The sequence below is a fragment of the Micromys minutus genome (genome assembly GCF_963924665.1).
Source record: "Micromys minutus genome assembly, chromosome: 6".
In the NCBI taxonomy this organism is placed as follows: Eukaryota; Metazoa; Chordata; class Mammalia; order Rodentia; family Muridae; genus Micromys; species Micromys minutus.
This window is the reverse complement of record NC_137975.1, coordinates 45,679,403-45,701,285: the sequence shown is the minus strand read 5'-3', so window position 1 is coordinate 45,701,285 and position 21,883 is coordinate 45,679,403. Positions and strand designations below refer to the sequence as shown.

General features: G+C 37.5%; 1 protein-coding gene across 1 annotated transcript in view; it reads left to right on the top strand.

Moving 5' to 3' along the window:
• The window catches only part of PLXDC2 (plexin domain containing 2), a 351,096-nt gene that overhangs the window by 232,101 nt on the left and 97,112 nt on the right, over positions 1-21,883 (top strand). The window lies entirely within an intron of this gene.

Genomic DNA, 21,883 nt, shown 5'->3' with positions numbered 1-21,883 from the left:
AATCTTTGTATTGGTATACATCTTTATGTCAAAAAACTATTAAAATAAAAATAAAAGTCCAGCCTCTGATGTCTTGCTGCTTTCTGTTTCATACCAGTTTTGCTTTTCTGGGCCAACCTGAATTCTGTCATCTATTTGTTACAAGTTATTTTAAGAGACTTAATTATTGCTACACTGTTTGAAAATGAATTGAGGAACTCCTTCCTAATAGCAAATATGGCATTGGGGGTTATTTGTAGCTTTAATATGTCAGTTCGCCTGTCTGTCTTCACTGGCAAATGGGTTTTCTATTGCATCATCTTTCTATGGCTGAGCTTCCTTCTTTAAGACTTTGTGCTATCCAACATATCCTTTTTTATGACTCTCACAATTCCCCTTCCACATTCTTTCCAGTTTTTGTTGCCACCATAGACTATGCACTAGGAGGACATAAATTGAAGAGTCTGCACGAGGAGGATGTTAGAGACTTATGTTCTCCAGTTACGTGTTCTTCTCTTCCTTACCCTCTTCTGTTCGAACGGTTCCCTGACCATCTCCTAGCAATAGGTGATGGTGGATTAAACAAAAAAATCAGGCCACGAGAGTGAAAGAAAGACTGTCACCACACCAGGCCCTTTAACACCAGATCCAAACTCACATTCTAGGAACAGCAATTAGTTTTAAGGCAAAAATGTGTATCTTTTGTTGTTTTTACCGTAATTTCTAAAATGATTTCTCACTACTCGTTGAAATCTGAACAAAGTGAAAATTCCCTGAGATGTCATGAGGAATAGTGGTCAGGGCATGCGAAACAGTGCCTAGATGTTGTGGTGGGATGTGCCACAACCTTTGTGACCAGTTTACTATGTTTATAATAGGGATCTCCATAGTGAGAGTGGGTGTGCTGTCTGTGGCAGTGGCCATGATGGTAGGAGCAGTGGGGATTCTCCACGCAAATGTCTGCTAGATGATACTCATTGCAACTGCCAAGTCACAGCGTCTAGTCTTCACTGCGAACTGGTGATGTGGTTTGTTTGCTCTTCAGCAAGCACTAGATTCTGTGGCTGAGGAAATAGTTAAATCAGTGTTACAGAGGTGAAAATCAGAGTTGTTGAAGGGAGACATGGAGAATCGCAGGGAACATGAACAGACCCCCAATAGCCACATCTCCAAGTTTCTAGAAGTCTTTCTCTCCTTCTCGTTGATGGTGTTCCTACTAATGTCCTAACTGAATGATGTCAGAGAATGAGGCCACCACTACCTATGGTTTTGGTCCACTTTCAGTGAGATTTAGTGACACAGTCTTAGTTTCAAAATTAATGTTATACTACATTCCGTTCCATTAACATCACATGTGCCACATCATTCAGTACCTTAGTTTTGAATTGTCCTGAAGTCATGACCACCAGTAGTAATGACCTTTGAACACATTTTTCTTAAGAAATGAATTATGTTAAAAAAGAAATGAATTATGCATCTTAAGTAAAGCAAATTATAAATAGTAGTCAATGTCAAATACCTGTTTGCAAAACATGATTCCTGTGTTACAGACTGCAAGCAATCACATATTCATTAGTAATCAGGCATTTGTTCCTACTTAGCTTAAGAATGCATTATGTAACTCATGTATTCTCTAACCATATGGCAGGGCTGCTGAGTGACAGAGAAAAGTCCATCTGTTGATCATTTATGAATGGGATTATTAAGTACAAAGCCAAGACTGCAGTTTCTTGCCAGCCCTCACCTTGTCTTTCCAGTAAGGAAGCAAGAGCAACATAGGGTAATTTGCAGTCACTGGGGAAGTTAAACCACAATCTCTGGGGTATTTATCATTTTATCTGTTCAGATGGCTTAGCCTTTTCCATGACTGAGCTCTTGTTGCTGTCATGAAGGACCTGATGCACTATGAAATCATGGCATTCATGAGGCCTGCTTCAGATCCTGCTCTATGGGGCTATGGTCGGCTAGCTAGCACATTGCAGTCCTTTCAAATTAAGAGATTAAATTTACATAAAGCATCATCTGGTCAGTTCTGAAGCAATGCTGTTATTTAAAAATGCAGGGTTAGAATCTAGGTATGGTGATACATGTTTGTTATACTGCAGAGGCCAATTTGGGCTAATGTGGCATCTTCTACAGCCACCTTTGATAAATAATGGGGCCCTGGTTTAATAAAAGAAAAAATATAGTGTTTTTCAAAGTCATTAATTTCATGAACATTTTACATATTTTGTTTATATTTACTAAATACTTACATTAGGTCTAGATATGAGAAAAATATGGCTCCTGTATTTACAAATTCATAAATACTAGAAAGGTGAGTGATCAAAGAGTCTATTGACCCCATTTACCTCTGTAGTGGTTGGGAGAACCTCAAATTTTATTTTTTATAAACTGCAGTTTTTTAAAGAGTCAGATAACATAATAGTTTAGTATCTAGATACATTGACCCCGATTTATAAGTTGACTAGGGAGCAAACAGGAAGTCTCCCGGTTTACAGTGCTATTGGCACAACCAGCATCCTCTATTCTGGTTTTGTTTTGTTGTTTTGTTTTCTTTTTCTTTTTCTTTAGCATGGATAGAAGATGGAATAAGACCTTATCAAATGACAGAGGATAAGGTCCTTAGATAGAATGCACAGGTGGTTAAAGGGTGCTCCCCATCGGGGTAGCCAGGCCAGTTGCACACCAACCTGGACTAGAGAAAGGGAAGCCTAACCTGGTGCTGGCGAGTGCATTGCAGGATCACAGTCCTCACAAGGAATGTGCAAACAAAGAGAACCCTCACCAGCCTCAGAGAACTGCTTTCATTTAGTGGAGGTTAGGGAGATTTATGTACCTTGGGTGGTTGCCAAGATCTCTGGGGGAAGGGTTTTGTGACAGGGACAGGAATGTTGGAAGACACTACATACTGAAGGGCTGTAGCCTGGTGAGAGGAGACACCTTGTAAAGTCATACAAAGCTTGAAGCTTGATAACTGTCAGGGTAACAAATTCCTACAGGAGTTGATGGCAGGGGGAGCCAGCTTTTTGGTGGGAAAAAGAGGAAACCAATTCCTCCCATCCTCATGTTTTGAGGTATCCAGTGTTGAAACCCCTGCCACCCTTCATTGGGCCACTACAGACAATGTTGTGGTTGCCATCTTTATTATAAAACTATGGAAGGCTTGGAAAGGGCTTGTTCAAGAAGCCCATTAATACAGATTGGTTTTCAAAGACTTACACAATGGTGTCTCTTGGGTTTCTCTGTAGAGAAATTTCCTATGATATCTGCCAAAGAACTAAGGGTGGGCCCACATTTAAGAAATACCAGCATTTAGGATACTGAAGCAGGAAAAGCTACTAGGCATTGAAGGGTGGCCTGGAATGCCGAGTCAATTTAGGGGCCAGCTTGTGACAGGTACAAAGACGAACCTGGTGTCAAAATAGTAACAGATGGCATTTAGAGAAAGTTGTCCCTTTCTTAACTCTTCTCACTCCAGTCCTTAGTGGAAGTATAAAGAGTGAGCTTTGGCCATGGGGACCAACTGTGGGAGGAAAGATGCAGACACAGGAATTGGATTTGCTGTTGGGGATGCTGGAGTTTGGATAATCAAGAACTCTGTCACACGGCTAAATATCAGGCCTGCTATTCCTTTTTCCTTTGTACTTTCTAGTGCTCTGACCCCAGTGAGCATTCAGTGTTTCAGAGAAACTCTATTCCTCATCACCTATAAATAGTTCTCAATTGCTCTTTGCTCACCAGAATGCTTTTCTACCTTCCTGTCGAGTTTTCTGTTAACTCCCAAGCAACCCTTAACTCTGGGTTTGCTGCTTCAGACTATCTTTTCTTCATAAGACAGGCTAAATGCTGTTAATGGTTTCCACCACAGATTTTTCAATATATGCTATAATACCCCACATTTTGTGACCATATTGGTCTATCGTACAGAAGGTACATTATTTATATAAAAAACCTATATAATACATAGTACAAACTCTGTGGAACACACTGTATGTATGTTAATAGTTTTAAATGATTAGGAAATTGTCTGGGTTTCCTCAAAAACTGAATAGAGAGGACTCTTCTGGAGGCAATTGGTGTTAAGATTGCTAAAGGGATGGTGTTTAGATTTATAGCAGTGTGGGAGGGAAATGACTTGAAAAAGATACAAAGGCAGAAATAAGTACCTGTCAGACAGCATCTAAACTGCTTTATCCTAAGTAGTAGTCTTTTAGCATGAGCTTTGCCTCTATGACACATTGTGGGGGAAAGGGAATATTCACTAGTCTCTCTTGCCCCCACAGTTGCAGGAATGAAAAGCAGCTTCCTTTGTAGGCTGATAAATTAACTGACACTTCCAGGGATACCTTGAAGCATAAAACCTGAGTAGAGCAGTCTTCCTTACCTTCTTGTCTGTAGCTTATCTCCAGAGACACTGGATTGTTTGGGTTGGGAAGTTTGCCCCCACTGTGTCTGTCTCTCTCTCTCTCTCTCTCTCTCTCTCTCTCTCTCTCTCTCTCTCTCTCTCTCTCTGTCTCTCTCTGTCTCTCTCTCTCTCTGTCTCTCCACCCCCCTAAGATTAGAGTAAATAACTTTCTATTTAGAAGTTGTCTTTATAATCTCCTTTTTCCAGACAGCAAAAAAACAATAATATTAGAAGGTGATTTCTTAAGTATGAAAAACCCCAGAGTATGAAAGAATCTTAACTTGTCAATACTATTTATAAACTCTTGTGCTTGCCCATTTAGGAGACAGAAGAATCCTCTCCACTTTTGTGTTGCTGTATCCAGCACCTAACTCCGCACAATCATGCACAGATCCTTGCTGGATAAAATTATAAAGTGTAGTCCCCTCTCCAAAATGTTTATGCGATCAACACAGTCAGATTTTTGTTTTCCTTTTGGAATGAATACGTCTAGCGAGAGAGAAAAAAGAACAGACAGGATCATGTGAGTGAGTATAATAATCTGCCCAGTGCCAGAAGGAGCTGGTTGATGTGAAGGTGGGAAGAATGTGAGACATCTGCCTGGCAGGGATGGGAGCACTCACACAAGTATACCAAAGAGTCCAGGTGCAGATGGCGACAGCCACCATTATTCTGCAAAAGCTTCTGCAGGAAACAGAACGAGATGAGAGCTTGAGGAAAGCCAAAGGAATGTCATGGGCAGTGGATGCCCAGCCTTTGCCTACCAGAGAACAGGGAGAAATAGATTAATTCACTCTCGTCAAAAGAGCTAGAGAATGCCAAGCATTATCCTTAGAACTTTACCCATAAATTACTGTTAGGCGCTTTTTTTTTTCCCACGAGCAATAATAGTGACTGTCCCGATCTGAAATGTCCTTTCCCTCGTTGAGCTCGATGGGTTGACCATACCCCACGTTATTCTGGTTTGCAGCTCAACTTTCTTCATTGGGGCTCATCTTGACCAGACCATTCTTTCTTCCTGTGAAGTCTGCAGATTTTTCTTCCTGAATTCCGACTCATGCATCCCCAATGCTGCCCTCAGCTACCTGGCAACCTTCCTGGTTGTGCACTTGGACATGTGGACACAGTGCTCCCAGCCTCTGATTGAGGTCCTACCATTTCCTCAGGGTTGCTGAGCTGGAAAATTTGCAGATCAAACCCTCTTCTTTTGTCCTAAACCTTTCTTCCAGGTTTACCACTCTTTCTATTTTGACCTGAGCTCTGCAGGACTCCCAGTTAGATATTTTCTGTGTTTATCTTAATCAACTTAAACCCATTTTCTTTTGTTTTTGTCTTTTCTCGATTTCCCCCTCTCCTTCCATCTGCAACAATGCTTTACCTGTCCTTGCACACTTTTCTCCAGCTTCCAGGTGCGTTCCTTTGCTCAAACTCAGTCCCTCATCAGAATAACCATGCCATTATAATTGTAGCAAATTAAACTGAATCAATGTCTCCCATTTCTCCCTGGCATTGCTGCATGAGAAAAGCCAGCAAAGATTGATGGAAAAGCTTTAGGTGCCCCACAGAGCACTGGATACCAAGCAGAGTGGCGGTAGAAACATCCCCTGCTCTTGAAGGATTTCCACTTTGATGTGAGTGGACTTTGAAACCTAAGCAGTTGAGACAGAAGAAGGTCCCTCTGAAGGACCAAAAAATCTTCATGTTAACCAGCTTTCACAAAAGCACATTTCTTTCACGCTGGTGATAAATTCTTCATGTACTTTTAAAAACAAATTCATGACTTCATTTATTTAAAATTAATCATTTAGGACTGGAATGTAGTTTATTATTAGAATGTTTGTCATGCATGAGGCCTGAGCTGGATCTTCCGCAAAACAAATTTCATGAAAGAATTTAAAAATAAATATCCCATCTATACTAGCTATAAATGTTGAGATTCCTTAAAATTTGTAGTATAACACTATCTTATCACTTGGTTTTGGACTTGAAAATCCAATTGCTTTGGAACTAAAATTTTACTTATTTTAATTGGGAGGTGTTCTCTCAGTAAAATATGCATATGTGCAAACTAACATTTGGTTTGTTTTACTTTGTAGGCTAAAGCAAAACTGTCAATTAAAATGTTTGCTTTGTCAATAAACAGGGTTAAAGGATCCACATTGTAGTCTTTGTAAGAAAAACATATTTACTCATTTTTAAACTAGTGAAAATGAGTGTGTGTGTGTGTGTGTGTGTGTGTGTGTGTGTGTGTGTGTGTGTTATATCGGATCCCGGGATTTCTTTGCCACTTCAAAGTTGATTATGTCAAATTGTGACCTAATAGAAAACTTTCAATGGCACACCTGAGAAAGGATGTCTGTGATGATTAGTAGGTTCTAGACTGCGGCACTTGTGGTTACTGTGGCCACATTTAATGACTTGAATCCTCAAAACCTGTGGGACTAAAACATGGAGAAAAGTTTAATTGACAAATACATTATGAAATGGGACCCCGCCTCCTGCAATAATGTCTTTGGTAAAATATTGTTGTGAATTAATGCATGTTTTTACACAAAAAGTTAATTATTTCAGTTTTCTTTTTTTCCCCTTTTTTCTAAATTGGAAATTTTTTGCATTTATATTTCCAATGTTATCCCTTTCCCACAATTCCCATCCTCCTTCCCCCTCCCATTGCCTCCATGATGGCTCTTCCTTTCCCAACCACCCTCTCCCACCTCAGCACCTTGGTGTTCCCCTACACTAGGAAAATGAGCTTTCACCTAACCAAAGACCTCTTCTCCCATTGAAGTCAGAAAATGCTACCCTCTGCTGCATATGTACCTCCGGCCATGGGCCTTTCCATGTGAACTATTTGGTTGGTGTTTTAGTCCCTGGGAGCTGTGATGGGTTTGGATGGATGATAATTTTGTTCTTCCCATGGGGTTGCAGACCCTTGCAGCTCCTTCAGTTTTTTCTCTAGCTCCTTCATTGGTGTCCTTGTGATCAGTCTGATGGTTAGCTGTAAGCATCCTCCTCTGTATCAGTATGGCTCTAGCAGAGCTTCTGAGGAGGCATCCATATCAGGTTCCTGCCAGTAAGCACTACTTGGCATCGGCCATAGTGCTTGGGTTTCTTGGGCACATATGGGGTGTATCCCCAGGTGAGGCAGTCTCTGGATGATCTTTTCTCCAATTCCTGCTGCTCTATTTGTCCCTTCATTTCCTTCCATGAGTGTTTTGTTCTTCTTTCTAAGAGAGAGTGAGGCATCCAATTTCTGGCCTTCTTTCTCTTTGAGCTTCATAAGTTCTGTTGTTGGTTCCGTGGGTATTCCAAGCTTTCTGGGCGAGTACACAGATATAAATGAGTACATGCCATGAGCGTACTTTTGTGATTGGGTTACTTCACTCAGGATGATAGCTTCAACTTCCATCCATTTGCCTAGAAATTTAATGAAGCCATTGTTTTTGATAGCTGAGTAGTACTCTATTGTGTATATGTATCACAATTTCTGTATCCATTTCTCTGTTGAAGGACATCTGGGTTCTTTCTAGCTTCTGGCTATTATACATAAGGGTGCTATGAACATGGTGGAGCATGTGTCCTTGTTAGAGGTTGGAGCTTCTTTTGGGTATATGCCCAAGAGTGGTAAAGCTGACTCCTCAGGTAGTCCCATGTCCAGTTTTCTGAGCAACTGCCAGACTGATTTCCAGAGTGATTGATTTTACCAGGTTATAGTACCACCAGCAGTGGAGGAGTGTTCCTCTTTCTCCACATCCAAGGCAGCATCTGCTGCCACCTGAGTTTTTGAACTTAGCTATTCTGACTGGTGTGAGGTGAAATCTCAGGGTTATTTTGATTTGCATTCCCCTGATGACTAGGGATGTTGAGCATTTCCTTAGGTACTTCTCAAGCATTCGATATTTCTCAGTTGAGAATTTTTTGTTTAGCTCTGTACCCCCATTTTAATAGGATTATTCGATTCTCTAGAGTCTAACTTATTTAATTCATTGTATATATTAGATACTAGCCCTCTATCAGATGTAGGACTGCTAAATACCCTTTACCAATCTGTTGGTTGCTGTTTTGTCCTTTTGACAGTGTTCTTTGCCTCTCAGTTTACTGAGACACAATAAAAGCATCTGTGGTCCCAAAACATTACAGTTGTTAGTTTAAGTTTTCAAACATTTTCTAACACTTGGCTATAATGTTTTCATTCAAACTTACTATGGCTTAGTTTTCCTCAAATCTGTATGTTTAAGACATAAACTCCAATGTGATAATATTTCTTCTTTTGTATTTAGGGTTGTTAGGATTATATAAGGCTACAAAGAAGAACTATGATTATTTTTTAATCATTGCCTGCTCATGTGTTTCTTGAGTGAATTTATTGCTTGTTTGCTTTTAAGATGCACGAACATATGCACATAAGGTAGAAGTCATCTATAATTGCCTTAAGAGATGTACAACTTCCCATAGAAGTGCATTTGAGAAGCAAAACCACAGATACAGCTGAATCCTGTTAAATACCTTACCCTGTATATTTTCTACTCTTTGGGGGAAGTAAATACTAAAGAAGAGGATTCTCAAAAATTCTTCAATAAAGAAAATCTACCCAGATTATGCGTAAACTTAAATACTTCACCGTTCTCTCACTGATTCTGAGAAACAATCTTTAACCTTTGTCATAGATGCCCTAGGTTTCTACTCTCTGGACTCTGTTTGGCCTTTGTCTAGTATGTACAGCCTATTAGCACAACATTCTCTGTACAATATATTGAATGTCTTCCTCTCTGCTCTCACACTTTAGACAATTATAAATAGCAAACATTCAATAATAACTTAGAAAATGAATGGGTACATGTGCAAGTGTCAAAAAGTCTACTAAGGGAGGCACATGAGATTTTCGAGGCTTTGTTTTATTTTTATTTTTGTGTGCATATGAGTGTGTGTGTGTGTGTGTGTGTGTGTGTGTGTGTGTGTGTGCATGCACACACATATGTGTGAATAAGATTGAGGCCAGAACAGGAAATCAAATCCCCTGTTGCTGAAATTATAAAGAGTTATGAATGGCATACCCTGGGTAATAGGAGCTGGACATGGGTTCTCTTAAAAGTAGTAATCACTTCTAATTGCTAAGCCCAGAGAACATAACATTCATGGGCTCTTCTTCCAGAGTATCAAGCATTGATAAGAGGAAGTAATATACCAGCGCACAGATGTGAGAATTAGCAATCTAAATCTGGCATGATAAGGCAGGTCAGGATGAGCTAGATAGCGTTCAAACACCAGAAGTGTGTAATCAGATCTTCTTGACTTAAGGAGACAGAAAGAGGCTTCAAAGAAGAAGGTCTGTGTAAACGGAAGTTTGAATAGGAATGTTCAGGTTACAAAGAAGGAAAAGAAGCCTGTGAAAAAAATTTTAAAAATCTGCCATAACTGATTTTAAAAAAGTGCATTGTCCTGGCCAGGGAACATAGGGAAAGCTGAGAAGTGACACTGAACGTAACCTGATAAGGAAGACCTTTGTCCTTCAAGTGGTCCTATTTGTAAATGTAACAATTTTCATTTTCAAGACTCAATAAAAGTCCTTGCCACTTTCTCTTTAAGTATGGGCATCTTCTGACTAACTATAATCTGATCAAATTGAAGCTTTGTAATTTCATTCTACTGCATGTGTGTGTGTCTCTGTGTGTCTGTGTATGTATATGCGTGTGCGTGTCCAGAGATTAGTGTTTTTTATTAATTTGTTGGATATTCTTTTATTTATATTTTAAATGTTATCCCATTTCTTCCCCGTCTCTACCCCCCTTCCCCTCCTTTTGTTTTCATGAAGATGCTCCCACTCCCAACAGCCAACTCCCACTTTAATGCCTTAGTATTACTTTATACTGGGAAAATATACCTTCACTGGACCAAAGGCCTCTTCTCCAATTGATGCCAGACAATGCTGTCCTCTGCTGCATATGCACCTGGAGCTATGGGTTTCTCCATGTGAACTTATTGGTTGGTGTTTTAGTCTCTGAGAGTTCTGGAGGCTTTGGTTGTTTGAAAATGTTGTTCTTCCCGTGGTGTTGCAAACCCTTTCAGCTCCTTCTGTTCTTTCTCTAGTCCCATCATTAGTGTCCCTTGTGGTCAGTCCAGTGGTGAGATTGTTAGCAACAAGTATCCTCCTCTGTATCAGTGTGGCTCTGGCAGAGCCTCTGAGGAGGCATCCATTTCAGGCTCCTGCCAGTCATCATTTCTTGGTATCAGCAATAGTGCTTGGGTTTGGTGGCTACATACAGGGTGGATCCCCAGGTGAAACAGTCTCTGGATGATTTTTTTTTCTGTCCCTGCTTCTCTATTTGTCCTTTTATTTTCTCCCGTGAGTATTTTGTTCTCCCTTCTAAGAAGGACTGAGACATCCACCTTTTGGCCTTCCTTCTCTTTGAGCTTCATAAGTTCTGTGAATTGTTTCCTGAATATTCCCAGTTTTTTGGGATAGTATCCAGTGAGTACATACTATGAGTGTTCTTTTGGGACTGGTTATCTCACTCAGGATGATAATTTCTAGTTCTCTCCATTTGCCTAAGAATTTCTTGAACTCATTTTTTTAAATACCTGAATAGTACTCCATTGTGTAAATGTACAACATTTTTGGTATCCATTCTTCTGTTGAAGGATATCTGGGATTTTTTTGCGGCTTCTGTCTACTATAAATAAGGCTGCCATGAACATGGTGGAGTATGTGTCATTAATATATGTTGAAGCGTCTTAGGGGTATATGCCCAGGAGTGAAATTGCTGGTTTCTCAGGTAGTACTATGTCCAATTTTCTGAGGAATCACCAGAGATTAGTTTCTCTGCCAAATAGTGCTCACAGCTTGCTTGACTTCCCCTCTCACACACTGAGTCGGAGCCACAGAAGTTTGTCCACAGAAGCATTCCTCAGAGCATGAAGAGTGTCTGATTCTCAGCTTTATCATATTGACAGTAAAATGATAAAAATACCTTGTACTTAAAATTCTGATTAGTGTGAAGTGTTTGAGACTTGGGCCCTGTGCCCATGCAGGTCTTTTATATAATCAATACATTAGAAAAATTGATTATCAATTACAAGTAAATTCTGATGCCTTTCCACAATTCATTTTGAGAAATATCTTTTTTCATTTTTATCACCTCTTCATTTTATTTTTTTGAACAACTTTATTTTTTAAAACAAAGATAAATGAACAAATTTTAAGCATTTTTGCATTAAAGTATATGAATACATTTTTGTCAGTGCTTGACTTTTTTTTTCAAAGGTTTGACAGTGTACATTAAGGTCTTACTAGTTACAATGAGCATAAAGTACATGTAAAACAGGATGTAACCCAGAATTAGTCAAAATTTTCTTGGTGTGTAAGGATTGAGCGTAATGTTTTTTTTTTTTTTTTTTTTTTTTTTTTTCTTTCTTGAACTTCACACAGTTTGTGAGTTGTTTCTGGAGCAGTCCAAGCCTCTGGGGTTAGCATCCCACTATCAGTGACTGCATATTATGTCTGTTCTTTTGTGACTGGGTTATCTCACTCAGGATGATATTCTCTAGATGCATTTATTTTCTTATGCATTTCGTTAAGTCGTTGTTTCTGATAGCTGAGTAGTACTCCATTGTGTAAATATAGCACAATTTTTGTATCCATTCGTCTACTGAAGGACATCTTCTTTCAAGTGGGGAAGATGACAGGGCTTCTTCTGATCCTTCTTGGTAGATATTGATCAGAAGATATAAAAAAATACATAGTTAAGAATTGATTCACTTCACTTGAGAGGCATGGCTCTGCAGGCCTCTTCTCTCTGGCTGTGTCCTGTAACCCAGGCACATGCTGCTTAGCATTCATTCAGTCCCTTGGGCTATGGTTCTGTTAACCTGCCCTATTTTGCAACATCTTATGTCATCCATTCTTAGATGCTGTTCTGGTCAAAGGGACAGTAAACTGAGTGGGAAATGTGTCACTTTATTGAAGTCCATTCCCTATATTGTCACTTTAGTTGGCTCATATATTCTGGTTTAATTTAAATAAAAGCATTGAAAAAGGAATGAAGAACAATAACGTCACTAGAGAATGATGCTTGAGAGACCTACGGATCAGGGTCCTGGGAAGTTTATTTCCCTCCAGTGGGTGTGAATTCCTGAAAAAAGTATGAGAAGAAAGAAATGGCAATACTTTCTGTTTTAAAGATTACTATATTTAGTTGTATAAAATACAGTGTGATTCATACTTTTGTTGTAATGAATCGGTATGTTCTTTCATGTTCTACAAATATCAACGTTGGTGTGTAGATGCTGATTATAGATTACGTGTGGTCAACCTGCTAAAGATCTAAGTGGGAAAATTATTAGCATTAGCTCAATAGTCAAACAAGACATATGTTTTTGATAAGTGTATAGATATTGTCACAGGCTATTGAGACTAGGTTTTCATTCCCCAAAAATATAAAATAAAATGAATGATTCTGGACCAGTTCCCATACATATAAAAAAACATTAAGTTGGTTCATATGTTATAACTTACAAACATATCTAAGGTGAAAAAATGTAAATATAACCAAGATTTTACAGAACTTTAAGGAGACTGAGAAGAACACCAGATCAGTGAGAAAAAAAAAAAAAAAAAAAAACATGTCAATGTAACTTAAAAAGACAGGAACCTTTAATCAAACAAAAGTCATAAGTAATAAAGGAAGCACATCTAGGTTTATTATTCTTTGGAAAAAGATAATAAGGAAGCTCTAAAACTTAATGAGAACAAATAATTTTTAGTCACTTTAGAGAACTGAGAAGTTCAATAGAAAATTAAATTTGTGAAATAATTTTATTATTGTTCAAACTCAAATGTGAAAAAGTGCTCCATAAGATTTAACTTCACAAATATTAGTTTGGCAGCAATATATAAACATGATACAATTTTTAGGGAAATATAAATTATAACAAATAAGACAGTAGACATGCTGGTTGCTATAACAGTTTAGGGAAGAAATGCACCATTATGAGATGAGATTTTACAAGTATATGCCCAGTAACCTAAATTTACAGCTTCTAGACTTTATTCTTTAGAGGGTCTTCTATAAGGAAAATATGGCACATATTAAAATTTATAATTATCTCCAGTTGCATATGTAGCAGAAGACAGCAATGTTTGGCATCACTGTGAGAAGAGGCCTTTGGTCCAATGAGGGCATATTTTCCCAATGTCGGGGAATGCCAAGGCACTGAGGTGGAGAAGGTGATGAGGCATTTGGAAAGCATAGTTACTTATTGTAAACTAAATACAAAATTGTATTAGTTGATTCTTAGGCCTGCAACCCACTGGTTCCTCAAACACTGGGACAATAAAATGTTGAGAGTACATTTCCTACATCCCTGGGCCGTCACAGAAGGAGTAGGGTTAGTAAGGTGATAGGTACCGTGCCTTCTATTGGGAATGTAAAAGAATGCCATCAAAGTCTCGATTAAGTTTCTGGTAATTCCACATACAGAATAAAGGGAAGACCTTAGAAAGAATAAAAGTAATGCTTTGTGCCTGGTCCTAGCAACATAAACACAATGGTCAGATGATGGACAAGCAACAGAAGGCTAAAGATAAGACCATCATGTTTGTAGTCTTGGATGAAGGGCAGCATACTGAGCTCTTCTGCCATCGCCTCTTAGAGCAGGCTATTCAAATATCTGAGGAAATGTAGACAGGGTCATAACTTTGAAATTGTAAAGGGCACTTGGCTCAAAACAATTGCAAATATCACAGAGGTTGAGCCTGACCTTAGAATGGAAAAGATCAGGGCAACATAAAATAGGATCAATGTAGCTGCAGATAGAGCCTCTCTGGAGCTCTACCTTTGAAACGAAGTCAGAGAATAGTGCAGATGCTCCATCTGTATGTGTTGAATGGTAAAATTATAGCTGAACTGGAATTACTTGCTTTTTATACTGATGACTGTAGAGGACAGTTTTGGGTACAAGGGATAATTTCATAGAATAAATTACAATTCAAATATCAGCCTTCGTACTGCATAGTACCTCCTCATAGAAAGAAATTCATTTGTAAGTGCATATATTTATGTGTATACACGCATCAGATATTTTACCTGTACAAATAAAACACACGCAACACACACGCACACACTCATGCACACACACACACACATGCACGCACACACGATTGTTGCAGTAATAGACAGTATCTGAGAAAACATGGTTCTTAAGATAGTTCCGCATTTTAAAAAAAGATCGTATGTTTGATTTGGAGCCAGTGGTTCAGAGCAGATGACTATGAAAAGAAACCATAGCATTCCTTCCTCTCAGCTCCTATCTTGTCTAAATGATCGGCCCTCTCACCCTGAGAAAGACAATGAAAAGAGGAGCATCATTTTTATTTAGGCAGGTAATACAGGATCTGACTTGAGTGGATTCAGATAACATTTAGTTAAACAATTTCCTCCCCTCACTTTTCCTTCCTTCAAACCTTTCCATATACTCTGCTCTCACTAAAGCCCATGGCCTATTGTACATTAATTGTTGTTACAAACATGGAAGTATATACATATATATTCTAAAATACATAAATATGTCTTGCTCAGTCTATAAAATGCTACTTGTATACATGTTTTTGAGCCAACCATTTGATATTGGATATCCAATTGGTGTGCTTTTTCCCTTGGGAAGACATTTTTTTTCTGCTCTAAGCCTACATTATGTACACCAATATTTTTTGTAAGCCAGAGATTTGTTATAATTTTAGGGATGACTCTGAAAAATATAATTTTTATGATATGCAAAGTATTTTTAATTATCTCATTTAGTCCAAGGCATATTCAGTAACTTCAAGGTTTACTCATGTAGCAAGAAAGACCAATATTCTAAATAACTTCTTTGCAGGGCTGTTTCTATGTATTCTCAAGTATCTTTCACAAAATAGGTTTAATTCTGTGTATTCTCAAATAGTTTTCACAAGATAGTTTTTTAAACTTGAAAAATAAGAGAAATCAAGCACGTTCTAACTTTTGGGGGCACCTTCTAGCTGTGGGGAGCTGTCTCTTTAGTTTGTTAGGCTTTTTTTGTTTTCCCTCAAACAATGAAAACAACAAGGAAGAGATGTTTCTCCTTATTCTCAGTGGCTGCTGGAAAGATTTAAGAATGAATGCAACTTCAATATTTTCAAAAAGTACTTTTAATGATGGTTCTTAAATATTTTAACCTCCCCTCTAGCTCACTGCTTTCCAGAGGTAGTGGAAAGAGATTATGGGGGAAGTGGACCTGTTTGGAAAGGTTCTGAAGAGGTACTCCCACCTGTGTTGTCTGGAAATCAGAACTTTAGTTCATAGGTCAGAAGCATTCACTCTTTATGTAAGAGTTCAGTTTTTTTAAGTGTTCACACATGAGTAAGGTCTTGTGGCTTTTGTCATTTTGGTTTCTGGCCTGACATTTCTCACTTAGCATAATTTGTTCCAGCTTCATCTCTGCAGTCACGAATGATGGCAGATTTGCTGCTTTTTGAGACTGACTTATTTTCCATCATGTTTACAAATCATGTTTTCTATCTAGTTATACATATGTTTATTATTCCCATATTTGTTACTGTAGATAATACTAAAGTCAATACATTTGTTATCTATTCAGAATAGTGGTTTTAATACCTATGGATATATAATCATAGAACAGTTTTCTGGATTGAATGATAATGGTGTTTTAAGAGAAATATCCATGCCTTTTCCCATGATGACTTAATAGTTTACATGCTTATGTGCCCAGTGTTAAGGCGCTTTATTTTTGTCCTTCTGATAACCTGACCCCTTGTCATTACATACATTGTTCATTTGTTATATATTTCTTTAATTGAAGAATATAACCTACACATTGAAAGGGATTGCAGAGTAAGGACCAGTAACTTTCTCTCTTCATGGTGTAGTAGATGCTCTGTGATCACATACCCTTTCTTCTTTGGTATTTTTTCTTTGTTAATTTGGTGTTCAAATAGCAGTGCTGTGTTTGTTTATGTTTGTCAGTTCTGTGTCTACTGTACATTTCTTGCATTACGGTTCTCATGAGGCTTATATAAAACATCTTGATGGCATAGTAGTCTATTTTAAACTAGTAACTTCAGTTGCAGAATAAAACTGTGTACTTTAACTTCCATTTTATCTTAAATTATATGCTACTGATGTCAGGATTTTTATCTTTAGAAATTGTAAATCACTGATAAATTATTGAATTATTATAGTTGTAGTTTTAATACTTCTTTAACTTTTTATCTTTTAAGAGTCTCTCTCTCTCTCTCTCTCTCTCTCTCTCTCTCTCTCTCTCTCTCTCTCTCTCACACACACACACACACACACACACACACACACACACACAGAGTTTTCCTTCTCAAATTCATAGTCTTTGGCTTACTCCTATTGATTATCACTACAGCATCACACAACACAACACACACACACACACACACACACACACAGAGTTTTCCTTCTCAAATTCATAGGCTTTGGCTTACTCCTATTGATTATCACTACAGCATCACACAACACAACACACACACACACACACACACACACACACACAGAGTTTTCCTTCTCAAATTCATAGTCTTTGGCTTACTCCTATTGATTATCACTACAGCATCACACAACACAACACACACACACACACACACACACACACACACACACACACTCTCTAATGTAAAAATTTATTAGTGTGCCAGCATGACTGAGCTTTGACTGAGATTAATTACATTCTGCCATTGACTAGACTTTCAACCCTTCCTGTGTGTTCTTGTTACTACATAGCAACCCATCAAACCTAAGAATTCCATTTTTCTTATCAGATCCTTACAAAGCTGATGGATTCCTTAGGTCTAGTTTCTCAGGAGAAATCACTTCTGACTTTTCTCTGAACATCATTTTTCATGAGTACAGTGTCCTGAATAGCTTGGTCTTCCTATAAACATTTTGAATAGATCATGTTTTAGCCTTGTGTTTCTGTCTTGCTCAAAGCCTGAGGAACAATCCCTAGAGTGTAACACCTTTTTTGTTTAGGCTTTGTGAATAGCGATGTTCTCTCTTCAAATTTGTTTTTTTAAACAATCTTTTTCATAACCTTTTTACAGATTTCACCTCTTCCCTTCACTGATCCTTCCTGCCTCTTCTATTGGAGCATTTGCTTGATAACCCCCAGCAGCCCTTACCTCTTCATTCAATCTTTTATTTATTTTGTTCCTTGATGCTGCAATGTTAAATCAGCAGTTTTGAAGTTGCATAATTCAAAGATATCATTTTATTTATTTATTGTTTTCAGGATATTAGTGAACCAGGTGATTGCCCTATTGTATCTCAGTGATAAGGTGATTATTTTGATGTCTTTGTCAGACATTTTGTTGATCTTTATTTCTTTTGGTGTCCTTGGTATTTTGCATGATTATTTTGACAGTATCTTGATTGCTTTGTTATTTTTTTTATTTTCCTTTCATTTACTTATTGTCAATACTATTTGAAGATATGAGTAATATTTTAGTCATCACAAAATAAAAAAACTAAACAAGTATTGCCCTTAATTCAGCAAAACCACAAATTTATTTGGTAAACAAGATGCAAGAGGAAAACCCAGCCACTAATTTTACTGTTAATTAAAAATGAGAACAGTTAAATGTACTGTTATTTTGTCTGTCTTTACTTCTTCATCTTTCTACCTCAACTCCTGATTATCCTTCTGATCTTGGGGTGATCTACTTTATATTTAAGTTCATGAACATAGTTTATTGTACACAGCTAAGTTACTAGCTAGTACCCCTCTCACCAAGGAAGTGGATTTTAGAATTTTTTAATACCCAGTGGGATCTTAAGCTAATTAAGGGAAGGGCTCTGTAAGTTATGTTTTAGCAAATATATTTTTGAAATTTATGAAATGTATCTGATATATTTTACTTTGACAACTGTTGGATATTTTACTTGAAATATTTGGTGATTGACAGTATTATAGGATGTTGGAGAAAACCCCATGGATTTATTTAATGTATAATATATCCTAACTATGCTTTAACTTGATAGCTAATTGGACATTATTATGGTTCAGTCTGAGGATCCTGTGGTTAGCAGTCCCATTTGAATTTCAGAATATGTTTATTAACTGTCTAGGTTTCACGTCCAAACCTACATTCTTCCCATGCACCACAGTGCTTGCCTCCTGGAAGCTGTTCATGTGAAATCCACCAGTGTAGAATTCTCCTTAGCAAACAGCCACATTTCCAGACAATCAGAAACTTTAAGTTCCACATTAGCAATTGCTGTCCCATGTGCTTTTATTTGAAAGTGTAGGAGAATTACAAATAAGCATTTGTCTTAAAGGCAGTAGTTTATAGCGCGTGGAAATCTATGGTATAAACCAAAGAGAAAAATGTAAGCACAACTCGCTCAGTCTTTGTAGTTTTATCTCAATCAGTTTTTCAACCATGAGCATTGCATGATTCTCAACATAACTACAGGCACTTATGCAATGTGGCTTCTCATGACCAGAACAAGAATCTACCATGCATGATTTTAATGAGGATTCTGGATGAGAAATTCTTTCTTCTAATTCTGATTCATAAATTTCAGATATCTTTATTGATGGCTAGAGATCACAAATAGAGAGAACTTAAAAAGAATGACACAAGGTATGTAGATGCCACTGTGAGCTCTACTCTAAAGACAGGGTTAAACGTAGATGTTTGATGCTGTACAGATGTAGGATTGACTCCAACCTTGCCTAAGTGTTCAATGAGAATAACAAATAGATGCTAAAATAGAATATTTTACATAGCCTTTGCACATCAAAGGTTTATAGAATGTCTCATGGACAATAGTATCCACACACTTCCTTTATGACTGTGACACTTTCAATTAAAGGCAACATCCTTTGAAGCCAACAGAATGCTAATATATTTACGAGGTACATACTGCCTCAGAATGGAAGGAACGGTTACATGAACATTGGACATCAAAAAACTTTATTATCTGTTGCCTTGTGGTTAAACGCATATGCTACCAGATCTTAAAATTGATGGATTCATATAAATATATCTTATCAATGTAGGTAGGCCTGAGCCAAAAATGTAAAAGTCATATGAACATCTCAACATCTCAGTTAACAATCAACAATTGATTAATATGTATTAGAGGGAATTTAAGCAATTTGTTGGCTTTGGAATTTCTCTCTCACTTGCCCTCAGCCATGCCGCCTCTCTTCTTCTCTTCTGCCACCTTTTTCTTACTCTCTTCTTTCACATCTTGCCATGTGCTTTCTTTCCTTCCTTCATCCTCCGGGTGTATGTAGGAGGGAAGCTTATGAATTAAATCCTGGGTCCAATATTTTAGAAGTAAAATTCATATTCACTGCCTTTCTTGTAAACTAACACCATCCCTCTTCCATTTAACAGATCTAGGAAGCAATCCGCAGGAAGGTTAAGCCATTTAGTCACACTACAATGAAATAGTTTGAGAGTGCTATGAAACAGAGTCTCTAATTGGGTATAATGTCTCCTAGCACCCAATCATTTGATGAATTGCTATAGAAGACTCAAACTTCTTTATGAAACTATCCAGTTAAAAGGCAGAGGATCTGGGGGCTCAATTAGAAAGGCTGGAATTGCAGAGAGAAAAGTTTTTTTTTTCTCCAACTGCTTGTTTATGCTTAAATCCACTGAAGAGAGTATGCAGTCTGTCACCTCCTATTTAATGACATTTTAAACTTGAAAACTGCCAATGTTCCTGCAGAGTGGTTGTCTTAAAATGACCTCAAGAGAGGTAAATAGGAATGGCATTTTACTGTCTGACCTCTGTAGTTAGATCACCAGGCAGAGTGAACTCAAACAGTAATGAGGCTCATGAGCAGTGCATAGCCAGAAGAGACAATGAAGTACAACTAAAGAAGGCTAACAGTAGTGAATAATACAATACCTTCAGTTTGATTACTATAAATACAATCGTGGATCCAAGTGTTACTATGTACTTCATAAACTCATAAATACTTTTCCAATGCATGCTACTTGTTTTCAATTTTTTAAATGTTAGAGGAATATGAAAGAAATGTCTAAAATGTTGCAAGCTTTCGCTGTGTTTCTAGTAATTGCTTCTGCTTTTTGCACAGTGGGTCTGGCTTGGGGCTTCAGTGCTGATTTAACATCCTCTTTCCTTGCCCTGCTCCCAGTAAACAGTCTCTTCTATCACGACACAGAAAATATGGAGTCAGGAGGAAGCAACTCAGAACTCATACTTCTGAAAGAACTTTTCCATGGCCTAATTAAAACATTTACGTTTAAGGTTTCATCTGTAGAAGGGTTTTTGTGTGTGTGTGTGTGCGTGTGTGTGTGTGTGTGTGTGTGTCTATTTTAATAATTAAATTATAACTGTATCATGGTGAAGGCAAGAAAATTTAATTAGATTTTCTGCAAAATGGCTGTTCTTTGTGTTTATAATTACGAGGAAGCATGTATTAGGGTATGACTGAAAATTGGCGAGAAATGTGATAAGAAAGATCATATCAGCCCAGTTTCTTCTAATAGAAAGTAATCATTTATGATTTTAATAATAAAACTTTATTATACATGCTAATATCTACAGATTTAATTTTGTAATGCCTTACATAGAAGTCACATTTTACAACATGAAACCACACAAAACCCACAATATGCCAGTAAGATTTTTATTCAGATTGTAAATGAATAAGATATTTGATACATTTTGAGGTTTATATATTATAGGAAATTTTTCAAAATATCTTGTGTCTTTCCCTGGTAAAACATGATCTATAGGAATATCAGCTCTCTAGTGATGCCATAATTGTCTGAACATTCCAAATGCCTCATGACAAATCTCTTGCTCTGAATTTTATTTTATAATATTGTGTATGTAGATTTATTTTTAAGTTTACTTTTGATTGTGTCTCTTTAGATTTATATTAAAATGAGCAAGTATTTCCTGAAGTGAGTCTTCTCTTAGGCAGATAAAAACATTGGAGATCAAAAGCTGGTGTAAGATTAATAATTTGTCATGGATATTTCACAAAGCAAATAAACCCGATATGAATAATTGAAAATGTGGGAGGGATGTAAAACATGAACTTCTGAAAGTTAGTTCAAAGCTCAAGTCCTATATAGTAAATGCTTCTCACTAAGCATCTGCGGAAATAGGTTGGTACCAAGCCATCACAAAGATGGAATATTTGTAGATTGTCAATTTTGTACAATCTTATCTACAAATATTCTTGACTGTCTATCCTTGATATGACCCTAGAATTATAAAGTCCCTCACAAGCTGAGACATTTAAATCATATTAATTTAGCTTCTTTTCAACTTGTTCCAAGGGGGGGGGGGGACAGAGGAGCTATATCCACTGTTACTTAGAATCTAGGCTTTATTTTTAAATGCAGGGATTGTATTTTATGAAAATGCAACATTGAAGATATAGTTCTGGAGGAACTATGCCTACTTCATGTATGAGATGCTGAGTTTGATCATGATTCCTACTACA